We start from the raw sequence: 19,279 nt of genomic DNA, 5'->3' as shown, positions 1-19,279 counted from the left end.
AAGAAAAATCTATAATTACCAAGATTTTTTTTTAATTTAGTTCCAAAAGCATAGAAATTTGAGTAAGTATTTTCAGTATGAATTTCATTCTTATAAACAAACGTGAAGCCTGTGGTGATTTCCTCTTGATGTTGAATTGATTTTAACATTTTTATATTGTCTCTTTTCGTCCCCGAGGGTATCGTCAGCCCAATAGTCATCACTTCGGTGTTGACATGAATATTAATAATGTGGTCATTTTTATAAATTTCCTGTTTACAAAACTTTGAATTGTTCGAAAATCTAAGGATTTTCTTATCCCAGGCGAAGATTGCCTTAGCCGTATTTGGCACAACTTCTTGGGAATTTTGGATCCTCAATGCTCTTCAACTTTGTACTTGTTTGGTTTTATAAATAATTTGATATGAAGGTCACTGATGAGTCTTATGAAGACGAAACGCGTCTGGCGTACTAAATTATAATCATGGTACCTTTGATAGCTATTTACACCACTGGGTCGATGCCACTGCTGGTGGACGTTTCGTGCCCGAGGGTATGACCAGACCAGTAGTCAACACTTCGGTGTTGACATGAATATTAATAATGTGGTCATTTTTATAAATTTCCTGTTTACAAAACTTTGTTGTTTTTTTTTGGAAAAACTAAGGATTTTCTTATCCCAGGCAAAGATTACCTTAGCCGTATTTGGCACAACTTCTTGGGAATTTTGGATCCTCAATGCTCTTTAACTTTGTACTTGTTTGGTTTTATAAATAATTTGATATGAACGTCACTGGTGAGTCTTATGAAGACGAAACGCGTCTGGCGTACTACATTATAATCATGGTACCTTTGATAGCTATTTACACCACTGGGTCGATGCCACTGCTGGTGGATCTTCGTGCCCGAGGGTATGACCAGACGAGTAGTCAACACTTCGGTGTTGACATGAATATTAATAATGTGGTCATTTTTATAAATTTCCTGTTTACAAAACTTTGATTTTTTTTTGGAAAAACTAAGGATTTTCTTATCCCAGGCAAAGATTACCTTAGCCGTATTTGGCACAACTTCTTGGGAATTTTGGATCCTCAATGCTCTTTAACTTTGTACTTGTTTGGTTTTATAAATAATTTGATATGAACGTCACTGATGAGTCTTATGAAGACGAAACGCGTCTGGCGTACTAAATTATAATCATGGTACCTTTGATAGCTATTTACACCACTGGGTCGATGTCACTGCTGGTGGATCTTCGTGCCCGAGGGTATGACCAGACCAGTAGTCAACACTTCGGTGTTGACATGAATATTAATAATGTGGTCATTTTTATAAATTTCCTGTTTACAAAACTTTGATTTTTTTTTGGAAAAACTAAGGATTTTCTTATCCCAGGCAAAGATTACCTTAGCCGTATTTGGCACAACTTTTTGGAATTTTGGATCCTCAATGCTCTTCAAATTTTTACTTGTTTGGCTTTATAAATATGTTGATATGAGCGTCTCTGATAAGTCTTATGAAGACGAAACGCGTCTGGCGTACTAAATTATAATCCTGGTACCTTTGATAACTATATTCAATGTTAATTTAAACAATGTTTGTTTTTTACTTTCAGCTCTCAAATCATCAAGAAATTAAAGATTTAATTAATTTAAGATTATGTGCTATCTTTGCCAATTGGACAACTCTCCATCCAAGTCACAATTTGTAAAGGTAAACCATTATGGGCCAAAATACGATTTTCAACACGGAGCCTTGAGTCACAGAACAGAAAAAAAGGGCGCCAAAAATAGCTAGTGTAAAACCATTCGTACAGAAAAACTTTATCAATTTCAGGGGAGATAATTCTCACAGTAAAATTGTTTATACTAGAATGAATGTGATATTTTCATTTTTGTAGGTCAAACGATCTTAATCAAAATTGTTGTTTTTAACTGGAGATTAATGCAGGATTCCAAAAATATCAAATTGGTATGGTTTGCTTAAGCGATTAGCATGTTTCAAATAAATGTCTAGAAATTCGTCATGGTTTTGATTAAATTTGTCATGGTTTAGATCCAAATTAATACATATTTGTTTCAGCTTTATATTTAATGTTTATTTAAAGGCGCGTGTGATAAATATAGATTATAACATGGCATTTTTCGTATCCAATATTATGTAAGGATTAGCTTTGAAATGTAGTGTCCAAATGACCACTAAGAACATCATCAGTTAGTCCTTTCGCAAGCGTTTGAAAGTATGGTTCCCTTACTACAGTCATAGTTTCATCATTCCGGACGCCATCGGCCTTGCATGTGGGATAGACAGTAACTCGTTGCTGGATAAAACAGGAAGTTGCATTTTTCAGCACGAATTCAACATCTTCACCTGACAAAACAACAGAAATTGACTCATGTACGAATCTATATTGACCATTGTCATAAACGACATAAATTTCTAGCATATGTTCAATGCCATTTCTTAAATCTTCTTAAATCTTCTATTCGTGTTACTTTTGGTAACTTTCTTATTTGTTTGATGCTTTCGGTAGCTTCATGTATCCTAGTATTGTTTGTTTTATTGCAATAAAGGTATTTCATCCATGAATGAAATGATGAAATTGCCTTAGACTCATTATAATCACTATGCATTAGATGACAGTTCAAACATCCGTCAAAAAGCATTAACAAAACAAGACCTGCGAAAGCAATGTTGTTTGTCTTTGAAAGAATAATTATTTCGTCTTTTAGTTGATTAATTGGATTTTCAAAAATGCAGCACCTTGATTCCGAAATTGCTGATCTGAAGCAAACAATCTTCATGATATCGGAAATCGTGGTGTGGAAGTCGTTGATATTAAGGACTCGATATTTATATCAATTTTATTATTTAAATGACTCTTCAAAATATTGACTCTTTCACTTGGAATGAAACATCGGCATTGGTCATTGATATCAACAGAAGGTCCTAAGAAAACAAGTTTTGTCTACGGAGTCCCGATAAATTGAGCGTCGAGTAGTTGCTATAATATGCGTATGCGTTTTATCGATACAGCCGCGTAACAGATCTTGCAATTTTAGCCAGGCTTCAACTTTCTCTGGGACCAATTGCGATTTTCCAAAGCAGTCATCAACGAAAAATATCTGTTTAGATGTTGGGGTCAATTTTGATTGCCATTCATGGGATGAATCTCTTAAATGAAACTGGAAGCCTATGATTAACGATTTGAGGATAATGTGCCAGGCACTGAAGGTTTTTCCTTCTCCTGGATCTCAAACGATTAACACAGATCCGTTACCTAATAGTTGGTTTTCAATATCAAGAAAAGCACGTGTTTCAACAAAACAACGGTCCTCCTTGGCCCTGAACTCAATGATCAGTTTGAGTTGATCTGAAAAGAGAAAACATTTTTTGCTAGAGATATTGAATTAGATATTTTCCAAACTGTATAACAAGGAAAAGGCTCTACAGTAGTACTTGATTATTTAAAACAAAAACATAAAGGATGCATGCGTATTCACAATGGATGTGTATGTGTTACAGAGGGTAATACGTGACGAACATGTTTACATTCGTAGAGACAAATTAATGAGGAAACAAAGGATGCATTAATTTTCTACTTAAAATGAATTTAATGATATTTTTAGACATAAAATGCTGCTCAAAGTCTCAGTCGACAATTTCCATGAGCGCTCTGGTGTACCTCGATTCAACAAGTCATCAATTTAAAAGAACCGTAAGACGTAAGAGCCATCGAGGACTAATATTGCTTTATCAGTGACAACAAGCGTGTTTCTTATGTTTAATCTGCGGCGTTAGAATATCATGTGTAATAAAGCAATATACATAATAACGAATTAGAGGCCATCTCTTTAGTCTTACATTAGGTAATTTACATATTCATAAACAATTGGTATATTTAAATTTTCCCACCCTACTACAAGAACAAGTATTAAAATTTAAACAGCGGTTTGTTGATAGGAAACTAGCAAGGTATGATATAAAGACTTCAGCAACGCCAACCCTATAATCAAGGTTCTACGGAAAGGTATAAAATCATCCCTTGAAATTTTTACGTACACCATCACAAGTTGGATGGTCATTATTGAATATCTGTTACACAGATGACGGCGGATACATGTACGTTCTTATTGTCCTTTTTTCTACGACTGTGACCTACCGAATTAGACTTATCATCGGCTTTGTACTTTTATCACCAACAACATTGGTGTAATATTTTGAGCAGAATCTGCTTATTCTTAAGCCTCAGTCCCACTAGACCATGATCGCACCACGCTCACCGCGATCTAAATTAAATTTAGATCGAGGTGAGGTCGCCGTATGAGTGGCGTGAAAATGTAAATTTTCGTTGCTTTCACGATGCTACTACGTCCTCGTTACGCTTCAACAACGATCCCGCCACGATTATACCACGTTATCACCGCGCTTATTCTGCGACCTCACTACGCTTATCAAGATCTTTCTACGCTCTTCACGTTCTTCACGCGATTATAGTGACGTTCTTACCAAGATTATACTACGTTCGTACTTCAATCTTACTACGTTCTCAGCAATAAAGTCAACATCGTGTTCCATATCAATACAGTTCCATTCCTTCTATTTCTGATTAATACGTAGATTTCTCGGAAACAATACAGTCATGCCACCAAAATCTACAAGAACACGTGGGCGTGGTGGTAGGGATTGATGTAGAGGCAGAGGAGTCAAAGTAACGAATGTTGATCAAGCAGAGATGTCGGACCGACCAATCCAACCTAAATTACAACCTATTGCTGGTCCATCAAGCTCAAATGACGATATTTTAGTGAACGATAGCAGAGATGACACCGATGTGTCAATAGATAAATGATGATGTGGTATGAGTGCCAATGAGACAAATCTCCATTCAAGCAACAATTTATAAAAGTACTCCATTATAGGCCAAGGTACGACCTGCAACACGGAGTCTTGGCTCACAGCACGCTATAAAGGGCCCAAAATATTACTAGTGTTTTTATATATTTTATGTGAAAATTACAATGAGAATGATGGTCGTAGTGTGAAAGTAGGCAGGTCGTAAGAAGAGCGTGATGAGGACGACAAGGGAGTGCTAGAATCGTACTATGGTCGTGAACAGCGTGGTATATTCGTAGTGGAAGCGTAGTTCGGTTGCGGTGTGAACGTGATGGTCGCAGTGAGGTCGTAATAACGTCGCTGTGAGATCAAAGCGCAGTCTCTCCGAATAGAATCACACTTTCGCTACGCTCTCGCTACGATGGTACAGCGACCTTCGCGATCTTACCTCGACCTTAGTGCGCTCTCACTACGCTTCTACTACGACCTGATTTCGCCACGACCGCACGATTGTTTTGAGCATGTTCAAAGTTGGCCACGCTCATCACGATCTTGAAGACCTCATCACGACCTTGCTGCGACCGTACTGCAATTTACACGATCGTACTACGATCATCAAAATTAATATTTTTTTCCACAGATCATAGTGCGATCGTGGCCTCGTGGGACTGCGGTATTATGGGGAACCTGAGATCACCCCCGGTTAATTGTGTTGTTTCTGTTGCTCAGTCGTTTGTCTTTTATCTTGCGTTGTGTGTTTTATGGTTTTTCGTTTCGTCGTTGTTTGTTTTTTTTTTGTTTTTTTTGCAATGGCATTGTGAATTTGTATTCGAGGTATGCGTTTGAATATCCCTTTGTAATATTTCATCTCTCTTTTTGCACTTTCCGCCTGAATAATGACACCCGTTTCTTTTATAAAAAAAGATTGCACACGCTGAAATGTCTTACCTTCTTTACTAATCAGTGACATTATGTTGATAGAACTAAATATAAAGCTTTATTACAACTGTCACATAAACTCAACATTAACCAAGAAAACGAAACATTGATCAATGAACCATGAAAATGAGGTCTAGGTCAGATGAACCATGTCAGGCAGACATGTACAGCTAACAATTCTTCAATACAACAAATATAGTTGACTTATTGCTTATAAATTAAGAAAAACAAACCAAAACACAAACACTTAACACTTAGCAATGGACCGTGAAAATGAGGTCAAGGTCAAATAAAACCTGCGTAACAGACATATAGATCATGAAATATGTCCATACACCAAATATAGTTGACCTAATGCATTAAGTATTAGAAAAATAGACCAAAACTCAAAAACTTAACTTTGACCTCTGAACCATGAAAATGAGGTCGAGGTCAGATGACACCTGTCAGCTAGACATGTACACCTTACAATCATTCCATACACCAAATATAGTAGACCTATTGCATATAGTATAAGAAAAACAGACCAAAACACAAAACCTTAACAATAACCACTGAACCATGAAAATGAGATCATGGTCAGATGACACCTGCCAGTTGGACATGTACACCTTACAGTCCTTCCATACACCCAATATACTAGACCTATTGCTTATAGTATCTGAGATATGGACTTGACTACCAAAACTTAACCTTGTTCACTGATCCATGAAATGAGGTCGAGGTCAAGTGAAAACTGTCTGACGGGCATGAGGACCTTGCAAGGTGTGCGCATACTAAATATAGTTATCCAATTACTTATAATAATAGAGAATTTAACATTACAAAAAATCTTAATTTTTTTTTTCAAGTAGTCACTGAACCATGAAAATGAGGTCAAGGACATTGGACATGTGACTGACGGAAAGTTCGTAACATGAGGCATCTATAAACTAAGTATGAAGAGTCCAGGTATTCTACCTTCTAAAATATAAAGCTTTTTAAGAAGTTAGCTAACGCCGCCGCCGCCGGATCACTATCCCTATGTCGAGCTTTCTGCAACAAAAGTTGTAGGCTCGACAATAATACTATAACTGTATCGAATTTTATATTTTACTCCCATGTTGGTTTTATACCTGATGTAGAACATCGATCTTTCACCTGTGTATTTGATTTACCTTCAATAAGTTACGTAAAACCATAAAGCTTTTATACAAATATGAATTCAAAAATTTTGCTGACCACCTCTATCCTCATTATATAACTGAAACAAGTACAAGTATCAACAGCTATATATATATATATATATATAAACAGGCATAAATAAACAATTCACAAAGAAAAGGAACCATTATAATTTGCACTGGGCTTATCATTGGCAAAACAGATTGTTCATATATATATATATATATATATATATATTTAAATGGCTCAATTGGTATTTCGACATGATGAAAACTGTTTAACATGTATTTCTAACAAATATACGTCCTTGTATGTAAGACCTGACATAGACAAGCTTCCTTGTTCGAGTCTACAAAAATATATAATATCAAGGTAACCTCTCAATTGACATGCAAGCTTCCTTGTACATCTATAAATCTGCAATACTTACATGACAATATGAATTGGGTTTAATGACTAGAGAATAATACGTAAAAAGACCAGTTAATTTTTAAACTTCAGGATAACATTCAATTTGCTTTGTATAAATCGTACAGTAGCCAAAAATTTATCGAATAAACTTTTTATATCCCACAACAATAACTTTCAGTACACAAAAATGTATCAACAGTTAGACAAACAAATATACTTACCTCCTATACATTTCTAGGAACATTATTGATTAAAAGCAGTAGGCGTTATATATTATTTGTTATGTTTAAACAATGAATTAGATAGTAATCTTATGAAAACACATTTATTGGGCCAGTTTAATATAATAACCTGCGGTAATAGAGTCCCGTTTAAAGAAAACAAATAATATAAAACCTACCTTGCTCATCAGGCTTGGCCATAGATGTCACAATGTTAAGGATGTTTGCAACTGATTCTAGAAAGAAAACATAACAAGAGTTCCAAATGGTGAAGTTGAAATCATCCCTTCGTAAATTTTACGGACGCCATCACGAGTTGGTTGACCGTTATGGAATAACCGTTTCACAAATGATATCGGATATGTTCCTTACGTCGTAACTACAATACCCTTCCCTTTCATGAATGTGACCTACCGAATTAGACTATTTACCGGATTTGTTATCACATAAGCAACACGACGGGTGCCGCATGTGGAGCAGGATCTGTTCACCCTTCCGGAGCACCTGAGATCACCCCTAGTTTTTTGGTGGGGTTCGTGTTGTTTATTCTTTAGTTTTCTATGTTGTGTCGTGTGTGCTGTTGTTTGTTTGTCTTTTTCATTTTTAGCCATGGCGTTGTCAGTTTGTTTTAGATTTATGAGTTTGACTGTCCCTTTGGTATCTTTCGTCCCTCTTTTATAATAACATCTTTATTCACTCGTTATGTTCTTATACAAAACAAATGATGCATTTATTTATCCTGAAAATATTTTCTATAGATATGTCTTAATTGTGTTGTTTCTGTTGCTTAGTCGTTTGTCTTTTATCTTGCGTTGTGTGTTTTGTGGTTTTTCGTCTCGTCGTTGTTTGTTTTCTTGCAATGGCATTGTGAATTTGTATTCGAGGTATGAGTTTGAATATCCCTTTGTAATATTTCATCTCTCTTTTTGCACTTTCCGCCTGAATAATGATACCTGTTTCTTTTATAAAAATATTAAGGTATACACTTACCGGAAACTAGACTAATGTTATATTAGATTCATTCTCTTACAGTTTAATCTTGATACTAATTTTTTTTTACAAAGAAACGCCTTGAAAATGCTTATTATTGGGACAAGAGTTAATCATAATACCATAACTGTATCGAATTTTATATTTTTATATTTTACTCCCATGTTGGTTTTATACCTGATATAGAACATCGGTCTTTTACCTGTATATTTGATTTACCTTCAATAAGTTACGTAATCCAATAAAGCTTTTATACAAATATGAATTCAAAAATTTTGCTGACCACCTTTATTCTCATTATAGAACTGAGACAAATACAAGTATCAACAGCTAACAGGCATAAATAAACAATTCACAAACAAAAGGAACCATTATAATTTGCACTGGACTTATTATTGGCAAAACAGACTGTTTATATATATATTTAAATGGCTTAATTGTTATTTTAAAACCAATATTATTTGTTCCATCTATATACAGGGCATATTTTTTTGTTTTGTTCTTATTTGCCTTTTCGTATTTCTTGGGAATTACTGTATTTCGAAATGATGAAAAATGTTTAACATTCATCAATGACGTATTTCTATACGTCCTTGCATGTCAGAACTGACATAGACAAGCTTCCTTGTAGTCCTGTTTTACATATCAATTGATAGGTTACAGAATACATTTTTGTAGACTCGAACAAGGAAGCTTGTCTATGTCAGTTCTTACATGCAAGGACGTATATTTGTTAGAAATACGTCCTTGATGCATGTTAAACATTTTGCCTTGTATAAATCGCACAGTAGCCAAAAGTTTTTCGAATGAACTTTTTATATCCCACAACAATAACTTTCAGTACACAAAAATGTATCAACAGTTAGACAAACAAATATACTTACCTCCTATACATTTCTAGGAACATGATTGATTAAAAGCAATCGCGTGGAAACCGTGTAAATTCCACATTAGGTTAGTAGGCGTTTATATAATTAGTTATGTTTAAACAATGAATTAGATAGTAATCTTATGAAAACACATTTATTTGGCCGGCTTGTTATAATAACATGTGGTAGAATCTTAATAAATTATACGTTGTGTTTTCTATACGTTTAATTGTCGTGATGGCTAATGCATATACAATAACGTCACACGGTAAAGCGTTATGGTAACAACGTTACCATAGCGTAATGTTTGTACTTCGCGTATTTTCCGACATTCTGGGGGTCGACAAAAGTGAAATATGTAACGAAAATTAAAAATGTAAATTCACAATATAGATAAATAAATTTAAAATTAATGTCTATCTCAAATAAAATAATCAAACACCTTAAACTTGACTGAACACAATTACAGTTTATCTTTTTGTCCATTCGTGGATGTTTCTTCTAGCACACACGGTTAGTTCACTCAGCGGTAATTTTCTTAAGCGTTATAAGTTCCTGTCCTGTATCTATGTGGCTTGTTGACTCCAACAGTTGAGAGTGTGTTTGTTCAGGCGGTCTAGGTAGCAAGTTACTTCCTTGGAGAGTTTCCTCAAATTGGTTGATGTACGGTCAACTTTGTACGAGCCATTGCGATGGGTTTTCTGGTCTTCTTTTGGCAACGGTCATACCTGAAGGAATATCATCTGGATGGTCATGTTTCCAAGGCAACCTTTCTGAGGAATAGCCTTTCTCGCAGTTTTCAATAGCTGTGTTCTTGTCTGTAATGACGTTTACAAGAACTGTTGACGGCTGGTTGATGTTTCTATTGATCGGTCCTGATAATGGATATCCGATCTTTGACTGAACAGTGGTGGGTCCGTTTCCTCTAATTACTTTGTCCTCGATAATGTCCCAATAGTGGTCGGCGCTTAGAGTAAGTCGATTTCAAAACGTTCTGTACTTTGCACAGAATGTGCAAGTTTAAGTTCTGTAAAGAGTGGCCAGCTCCTTGTAGTCTGGCAAATTTTGTTTTTAATTGGGAAGGCAATTTCCGGAACAATGAGTGAGTTAATACGCACCTTCTCTCCTGTGTCGGTCTGTAGTTGTAGTGTTGCAGTGTCTAAGTTACGAACTGTCTGAGATAAATCTCCGAACGCAGGCAGTTGAATGCTGACTATTTCTGTTGGTTTAATTTCTAGTTTATCAGCCAAATTCTGAGTTATGAAAGAACACTGTGCTTCCTCGTCAAATAATATGTTACATTATATTTTTACGTCGTTATATATAATTGGTGCAGTTGCTGTTTTAGAAGAATGTCGGTACTTACTTGTGATGCATGCAATACACAGTTGTGTCTGTTGTTTCAACCACGTTGATAGCTGTCTGCTGTATTTTCGGCTCCTGCTTCGTACCTGTATTGGCCTCTTTCCCTTTACATATGCTTGTATGATGCATTCCGTTACAATTTTGGCACCGTTTGGTAGACTAACATGCGGGCATCTGGTGTGACCCTAAACAGTTAAAGCATAACTGTTTCTGTTTTACGATTTGATTCCTAGCGTTTGCGTCTATTACTTCAGAGCACTCCGTCAACCTGAACAAAAAAATACATGTATGCGTATTTACCTTCTTCCGTGTGTCAGTTAATTTACCTTTATTGTGTGATCTTGGTTGTGTACCTGTGAAAAATTCTGTGGTGTGCAATCTGTCCGGTTCCATGACTCCCTGTCTTGCCTCAAGTATTTCAATCTGTTTAGTTATTGATTTTCGTAGATTTTGCAATATCAAATTATCTCTCCCGTGTTCTCTTGCAATAGATTTTCTTATGTCAATCGGTAATTTGTCCAAAACTACAGGTACCAAAAGCGAACCATTCATCTCTGGTGTTAGACCAAGTGACTCTAATCCTCGTACGTATGATTCTTATCTGTCTCCGTAAGACCTCAAACTGAAAGCATCATTTGTCGGTGCGGGTAAATTCATGAGTGCTTTCATGTAAGCATGTATCAGTTTGCAAGGTTGTCCGAACCGATCTCTGAGAAGGTTGACTGTGGTTTCGTAGTTACCATTAGTCAAAGCGAATCCCTCTACTGTTTGCGCGGCGCTTCCCTCAAGCTGGGCTTTAAGATAGTTAAACTTTTGGATTGGCGTTAATGTATCGTTGTAGTGTATAGATGACTCGAAACAATCCTAAAATGTCTGCCACTTGAGAATATCTCCATTTAAATAGGGTAAGTCTAACTTTGGAAGCCTATGGTAATTAGTTTTTGAAGATCTCGGTTCTGACGGGACTTGAAACATGACATTCTCTGACGGACGGGTATGCACTGCAGGGGCGTGAATTGAATACTGCTGGTTCATAGAATCTATTGCACATGTGTTCATACCAACTCTAGCTTCGGGTGTGAAATTATATGCGTTTGGGTTAAGTCTGCGCGTTGAAGGACCAACAGTATCATGCGAAATTATAGTATTTGTTTCAAAGGATTTAATAAATTTCCGAATTTGTCTAATTTTGCAATCAAGTTCGTACATATACTCATCTGAGTCGGTGATTTTCTGCTCCAGATTTTCCTCTGATGTCTGTTCCAAAAGTCTGTTATTCAGGTCAATCAATGTTTTCTGTTTCTGCGTGACGGCATCATCAAGGGCTTTTACTTCGTCAACTTTTAAAATTTCCAAACACGGCGCAAAGATTACAAAGATCTGCCAAATGAAAATAGTTATTTTCGATGTGAACTGGCACAACTCTAAATTTCCAAAGGTTGTGACAATTTAGATGTTATAACTGCATTGAGGTCAGTCCTCAAACAAAAAAATCAAAAATGTCCTAGCCGATCCAAGTTTGTATAATATTTCAAATTTGACAACGGTAGGACAATTGCAACAGAAACTACATATTTAAGCCTCTCAAACAAATAGCAGTCTAATAATGATTAGAAAAATAAGTTTGATCTAATGAGGTAAAATAATTGAACGTGGCTACGTACTTATACATCCATCCCGAATGAATGAAGCCCTGTAATTTAAACTGGTATTTTAAAAAGAATTTCGAACTGTAAAGCCAGTACTAACGCCGGAGTTACTGGAAACAAGTGATGACAGGAAAATGAGGGACTCATTCTATATTTTTTTCATTTATGCCCTCTGGGGAAACTGTCCGTAACTTTCTTATCCAAAATCTTTCCCGAGCGACTCTGTCGACCTTCGACCAACCCTCGTTGTGGTCTATGATTGTGATGGTAAGGTTTTTGAGATCAGCTTGTGTGTGCCCAGGTGATCTCAAATGACGACTTACGGGTAGGTCGGGCTTGCAAGTGCAGTCACTTCGATGACCATTCATGCGTTTGTTGAATGGCTTCTCTGTCTCGCCAACACACTGCATGCCACATCGACACTGAAGCAGGTATACAACATTCTGGGTTTTGCAAGTAACATTGCAAAATATAGTGTACACAGACCCAGTCGAGTGGCAAGTAAATGTTTGAGTTATAGATAATGCATATCTTAAGGTTTTTCTTGTCGTAGAACACACCGAGGGGTGTCAGGATTGATCAAATGAAAGACCGACCGTAGGGAGGTCTTTCTTTGTGCAATCCTGACACCCCGAGGTGTGTTCTACGACAAGAAAAACCTTAAAATATGCATTATCTGACTTATATACCGTCAAAAAAATATCATTTTTTATAAAGATTTGCAAAATTTAGTATCCTATATTACCGACAACACTAAAGTGGGATATTCCTTTATAATGCGTTCAGGTTTTAATACGCCCTACGGCTCATTTAGAATGTGAAATAAAACTCACTAATTAATCTAGATATAAACCTTTTAAAAGATATTGTCCATACACAAGAAAAAAATTACTGTAACTGCATGAAGTAAGACACAAATATATTGTTACCATCCGATAAGGGCGTATGACAAATACAAGACACATTGTAAGTAATTTATTGTACCACTTAGTTAATGGAAAAGGGGGAGGGGTATGCTTTTTTTCTATTTGTAATGTTATTTCTATCGCGGAAAAGTGGTTATTTTTTTAACAATTTTAATTGAATCGAATGAAAAGTTCAGAAAGATTGTCTTTTGAATAGCAATACATTTTATTAACAGATAATCAGGATATAATTATATACCCTCCGCACCCGACCCTTTTCTGAGTTACGTTAATGTTATTCAATAGAATATAAGATTATCTTATTAGTTGATCATTTGATAGAGTAAAAGGTATACATAAATTTAAAAAAGTTAAGAACTGACACAAAGGCGAATATAACTACATGTAGGTCACAGTATGATTTCCTATTCAGCGTTTATCGTCCTGAACATGCATGAAATATTTGCCACTGGACGTTAAGCAAGCAACCAAAAATCAACCAACCTATTCAGTGAGACTCAATAAGATTTTCAAAATCTAACACACGAGTATGTTAAATCTGGCTTTTTATTTATGAAAGTCTATATTAAAATTCATCTCACATATATGATAATGTTTCTTTATTGTAGCGATAAATTAACAAATCTTCACGCGTTATTTGTTTCTAAAATTAAAATGCGGGCAATGAAGGTTTCTTTTACATCTATCATCGATTGAACTTTAAAATATAAATTTCCAAATCGGCAACAAAAAACTATCAGATGAATAAAATTTTGAAGTGAATTATAGATTGCATTTTTATCAAGGAAAATAATGACCTCAGACAGGTCTTTATTTTATGCCTTTGAGCATATTTCATTGAAACATGGTATCGTCCGGGTTGATTCTGAAAAAGAATGACCTGTCGTTCTGAAAGGAAATAACTCCATATAGGTATATAAGTATTTAGTATTTGTTGACAAGTCAGACAACGTCTGTTACCACATGACTTGCACCATCCTGCAATTGAACAGCTTTTATTTGAGGAGACGTCAGCTCTAACAAATAAGTCTTTGAGACTTGCTGGTCTCCGAAAAGCTAAGACAGGAGGATTGGGAAAGATCTTGGATAATTTAGGGTGTTTGGCAATAGTTTGCCAATTGGCACGGATCAAACGTGAAAGGTTAGTAAAGGCTGGATTATATGTTAGAACAAACGGGACTATTTTGCTGCGCCTCTTCCGTTTGTACTGTAAGAGGTCATTACGGTTGTTATTGTTAGCGCGCGCAAAACACTTATCTTTGTCCAATTTCTTATAACCTCGTTTTGTCAAAAATCCGCGAAGTTCCTGTAACCGTTTCGTGACAGTCTCCTCAGAGGAGCAAATTCGCTTGACTCTGAGAGCTTGACTGTACGGGATAATTTGTGTACAGTGTTTGGGGTGACAGCTTTGGGGAGAAAGGTACTGATGTTTATCTGTGGGTTTACAGTAGAGGTCTGTTGATATGACACCGTCCTTTATAGATGTGGTTGTGTCTAAGAAAGATATCTTAGAGTCGGAAATTTCATACGTAAATTTAATTGAATGGTGGGAGTTGTTAGCATGTCTGATGAAATCATCCAGTTTTTGTTGGGATTCAATCCATTTCATGTCAACATCATCAATGAAACGGAACAAAGACAAAGGTTGGATAAAGATTCTGCAATAATTTTTTTTCTAATTTGCCCATGAAAATATTGGCGTAAGATGGTGCCATTTTCGTCCCCATCGCTGTCCCGTTTATTTGAAGGTAATGATCACCATTAAAGGTAAAATTGTTGCATTTCAGGACCAGAGTAAGCAGCTGGACTAAACATTCAGTAGGTGGTTCTAAAATGTTGCGCGAGTCCCATATTTCCCTACAAGATTGTATGCCATCATCATGAGGTATGCTGGTATACAATGAGGTGACATCTAAAGTGACAAGGAGGGTTTCCGGAGGAAGAGGGTTCATGGATTCCATTTTACGAAGATAATCTGTAGTGTCTTGAATGTGGGAAGGAAGATTTTCTACATGAGATATTAAATGAAAATCGACGAATTCCGAGATTTTCTCAGTCGGATGGCCGTTTGCGGATACAATGGGTCTACCAGGGTTGTTAACCTTGTGTATTTTGGGAAGAAGATACAATCCACCAGGCTTGGCATTCTCTCGTTTTAAATAACCAATTGTATCCTCATCCATGTGACCGTCATTGTACATGGTTTGTAACGCAGTGATAATTTTGGAGCTAAACTCGAAAGTAGGGAGATAGTCTAGTTTCTTATAAAATCTCCCATCAGAGAGCTGACGCACTGCTTCCGCGATGTAGTTAGCTTTGTCCTTTATCACAACGGCACTGCCCTTGTCTGCTGGTTTTATCACAATATCATCTCGGTTTCTCAGCGATTGTATGGCTTTTTTCTCGTCAGGAGAGGTGTTATAAAATGACGAGTACTTGTTGCTAGCTAGATGAACAACATCCGATTTGATTTTGTCGATAAGATCTTCAAGTGTAGCAGATTTACTAGGTTTTGGAATCCATGAACTCTTCTTTTTAAAATGCGGAATTATGATTTCTTCCTCCGAGTCAGACGTGTCTGAGTCTTCCTCATTATCAACCTCTTTATCCTTGTTACCAAAATATTCTTTGATTCTGAGGGTTCTGGCAAAGTTATCAAGGTCATCTCCCAGTTTCATATTATCTATGTTATTGGTAGTAGGGCAAAAATTCAAACCCTTAGACAAGACTTTAGTTTCGTCCTCAGATAAAGAGACTGAGGATAAATTGACAACCGTGTTGTTGGGATTGGTCGGAACTCGAATTTTTCTTTTAAATCTACGTTTTCGAGGCTTTTTATTAGATTTTTTAGAGGGTCTGATTAAAGGGTGGTTAATTTGCACACCATCACGTTTAAATTTGTTAATCTGTTTGACGTGGAGCTTATGTGATTCAATATGGTTGATATCACCAAGTCGTACTTGAATTTCGTCAAGTTCAGGATCAGACAATTGTTCACGAGATCGGCAGTGCAAATTATCACGTAGTTTATATAAATAATTTACTTGATGAATTGCTTCTTGGCGTATAAGATCCATCAGACTAAAAGAACTGTGGTATAGAATGTTATTCCATCTGTGAAAAAATCTGTTTGACTTTTCTCCTGTTGTAAGTGGGGACGCTTTTAAAACTAATCCTTTCGGAATAATTCCTTGATCAATGTAGGTTTCTAAATTTGAAATGTGATGTTCTGTTTTGATAATTTTGATAGTAGAAGATCTTAATTTCTTAAAATAAAATTGCAAATGCATGATGGAATATGCAGTAAGAAAATCGGATCGGGTGAACACACTCGATGCAGACTACCAAAGAAGTAAAAATATATAAAATGACTGAATAAATAGTCAACGATCAATCTTACAGGGCGATGGATCATGTAAAATGATTCTGTACACTACAAAATATAATATATAACAAGTCAAAAAGGGTACAACATCACCATTAAATAATTATAAAATGAACAAATATTAGATATTTCGGATAACAGATATCCTTCTTCAATAATAGCACGATGTCAAATGAATCATGTCAAAATATTCAAACTGAGAAACTTTTTCTAAATCTCGAAATTTATACAATTTATGCGAACACCGCAGACGCTGATACAATTTTAAAATTTCCAAACACGGCGCAAAAATTACAAAGATATGCCAAATGAAAATAGTTATTTTCGATGTGAACTCTACATTTCCAAAGGTTTAGATGTTATAACTGCATTCAGGTCAGTCCTCAAACAAAAAAATCAAAAATCAAATTCAAATTCGAAATATTATCCAAACTTGGATCGGTTAGGACATTTTTTATTTTTAGTTTGAGGACTGACCTCAATGCAATGACATATTTGTTCATTTTATAGTTATTTAATAGTGATGTTGTACCCTTTTTGACTTGTTATATATATAAATATATATTAAAGTTGCATTTAAACTGCGAGTTACCATTTTCTACATAAGAAAATGCCTGTACCAAGTCATAAATATGAGTTATTATCCACTCGTTTGATGTGTTTGAGCTTTCGAATTTGCCATTTCAGTTTTGTTGTTAAATTTCCTAAGAGTAAGGTATTTTTACTTTTTCATTTCTACGTGGCTTTAAGTTTCATATTGAAAAATACAATTGATAATTCACAAAAAGTTATAAACAATCTGAAATATATTACCTTCTACAGCGTCTAGTCGTTTGAACCGTCCGACACCCAATCCGAAAATCTCCTCGTATAGTCTTCATCACTTTCGGGGTCCAATGACACATACCAGTAACCTCATGTAAAAATAGTTTTGATGGCCAATTGGTAAAATGTGTACTTGTATAGCAGGTAATGAAAGATAGGTGATAATTCAAAACGAGGTTTCCCTTCTTTATGGAACTGTAACTTACAATTCAAAATCTGTTTAAAGTAAATAGAAACAATCAACATATTTTTTTTATAATGAGTTGAGACTTTTTCAACTGATTTTATATGGGGTGTTTTACCAATGTTCTAGGTAATGGGAGGTTTGAGCGCTCGCAAACATGTTTTGCTCCGCCACATTATGTATGCACCTGTCCCAAGTAAGGAGCCTGTAGTTTAGTAGTTGTCGTTGGTTCCTGTCTGTCATATATGTTTTTGGTAAAATAAGCCGTTAATTTTCTCAATTGAATTGTTTTATATTTGTTATGTAGTGGCCTTTTATTGCCGACTACATCATATGGGTTGAGTTTTTCTTATTATCTACATCCACTTCATTGGTGGATAGTTGTCTTATAGACAAGCTCTCGTACTTCATCTCCTTCATCTTCTTAATTTTTATCAAGAGTTGTCCCCTACATTTAACCAGAAGGCGCAGCTTTATACGACCGCAGAGGTCGAACCCTGAACAGTTGGGGCAAGTATGGACACAACATTTAAGCTTGATAGCTGTCCCCTACATTTAACCAGATGTTCCACAAGGCGCAGCTTTATACGACCGCAGAGGTCGAACCCTGAACAGTTGGGGCAAGTATGGACACAACATTTAAGCTTGATACATCTCTGCATTTGGATTGTGATTAAATAGTTGATACAACATAGGTTTCTGACACAGAATGAATGTGGTCTAAGAACTTAAACTTAAAAACTTATTTAAAAATTTAAAATTGGACATTTACCTATTATGGTCCAATATCCAAAATATAAATACATGGTTAGATTCGGCATATCATAGAACCCCAAGAATTCAATTTTTGATGAAATCAAATAATGTTCAATTTTAGACCCTTTAGACCTCAATGTGGACCAATTTGATAACCGGTCCCAAATATTAAAAATGTAAATTCATGGTTAGATTCAACATATCGAAGAACCCCATATTATATTCAATTTTTGTTGAAATCAAACGAAGTTTAATTTTGGAACCCGATATGGACCAACTAGAAAACTGGGCCCATAATAAAAAATCTAAGTACATGTTTAGATTCAGCATAATAAAGAACCCCAAGAATTCAACTTTTTTAAAACTAAGTTTTATTAACATATTACATTTGTTAATAGATAAATCAAATACCAGTACCTTATCCTGTTCTCGTTGTCATTAGTATAGACAATCTATTATGGTTAATTATGTTAGTACACACATTTTCATTAATCCGGAATGATTTCTATTTACTTGTGCTAAAGTTATAATGCGAAAACCAAATGTCTTCGAACGAAGACGACGACAACGCCAACGTCATATTAATATACAACCAAAAAATTTTCAATGTTTGCAGATAAAAAGTGTTACTAAGACCACTCACTAGGACAGGAACGATATCGTTCCTGTTAGACTGTTTGTTTCCAAGGATATCATCGTAGAAGTCCGTAGTTCGGTACTGACATAATTCATAACACATTTTTTTCTGAATGATCCTGGTGCTAAAATAAACCAGATGCT

At 35.6% G+C, this 19,279-nt stretch overlaps 1 long non-coding RNA gene across 1 annotated transcript; it reads right to left on the bottom strand.

Annotated features, from left to right (window-relative positions):
• Positions 1-1,314: 1,314 nt before the first annotated feature.
• On the bottom strand, positions 1,315-17,762 carry LOC143045808 (uncharacterized). The gene is made up of 3 exons (XR_012969032.1): positions 17,548-17,762; positions 7,730-7,786; positions 1,315-3,352 (listed from the first exon to the last, which is right to left on the bottom strand). It is a non-coding gene; the product is annotated as an uncharacterized LOC143045808 (long non-coding RNA).
• Between the last annotated feature and the right edge of the window lie 1,517 nt (positions 17,763-19,279).

The sequence above is a fragment of the Mytilus galloprovincialis genome, chromosome 1, assembly GCF_965363235.1.
Source record: "Mytilus galloprovincialis chromosome 1, xbMytGall1.hap1.1, whole genome shotgun sequence".
Lineage (NCBI taxonomy): Eukaryota > Metazoa > Mollusca > Bivalvia > Mytilida > Mytilidae > Mytilus > Mytilus galloprovincialis.
This window is presented reverse-complemented; position numbering and strand designations above follow the sequence as displayed.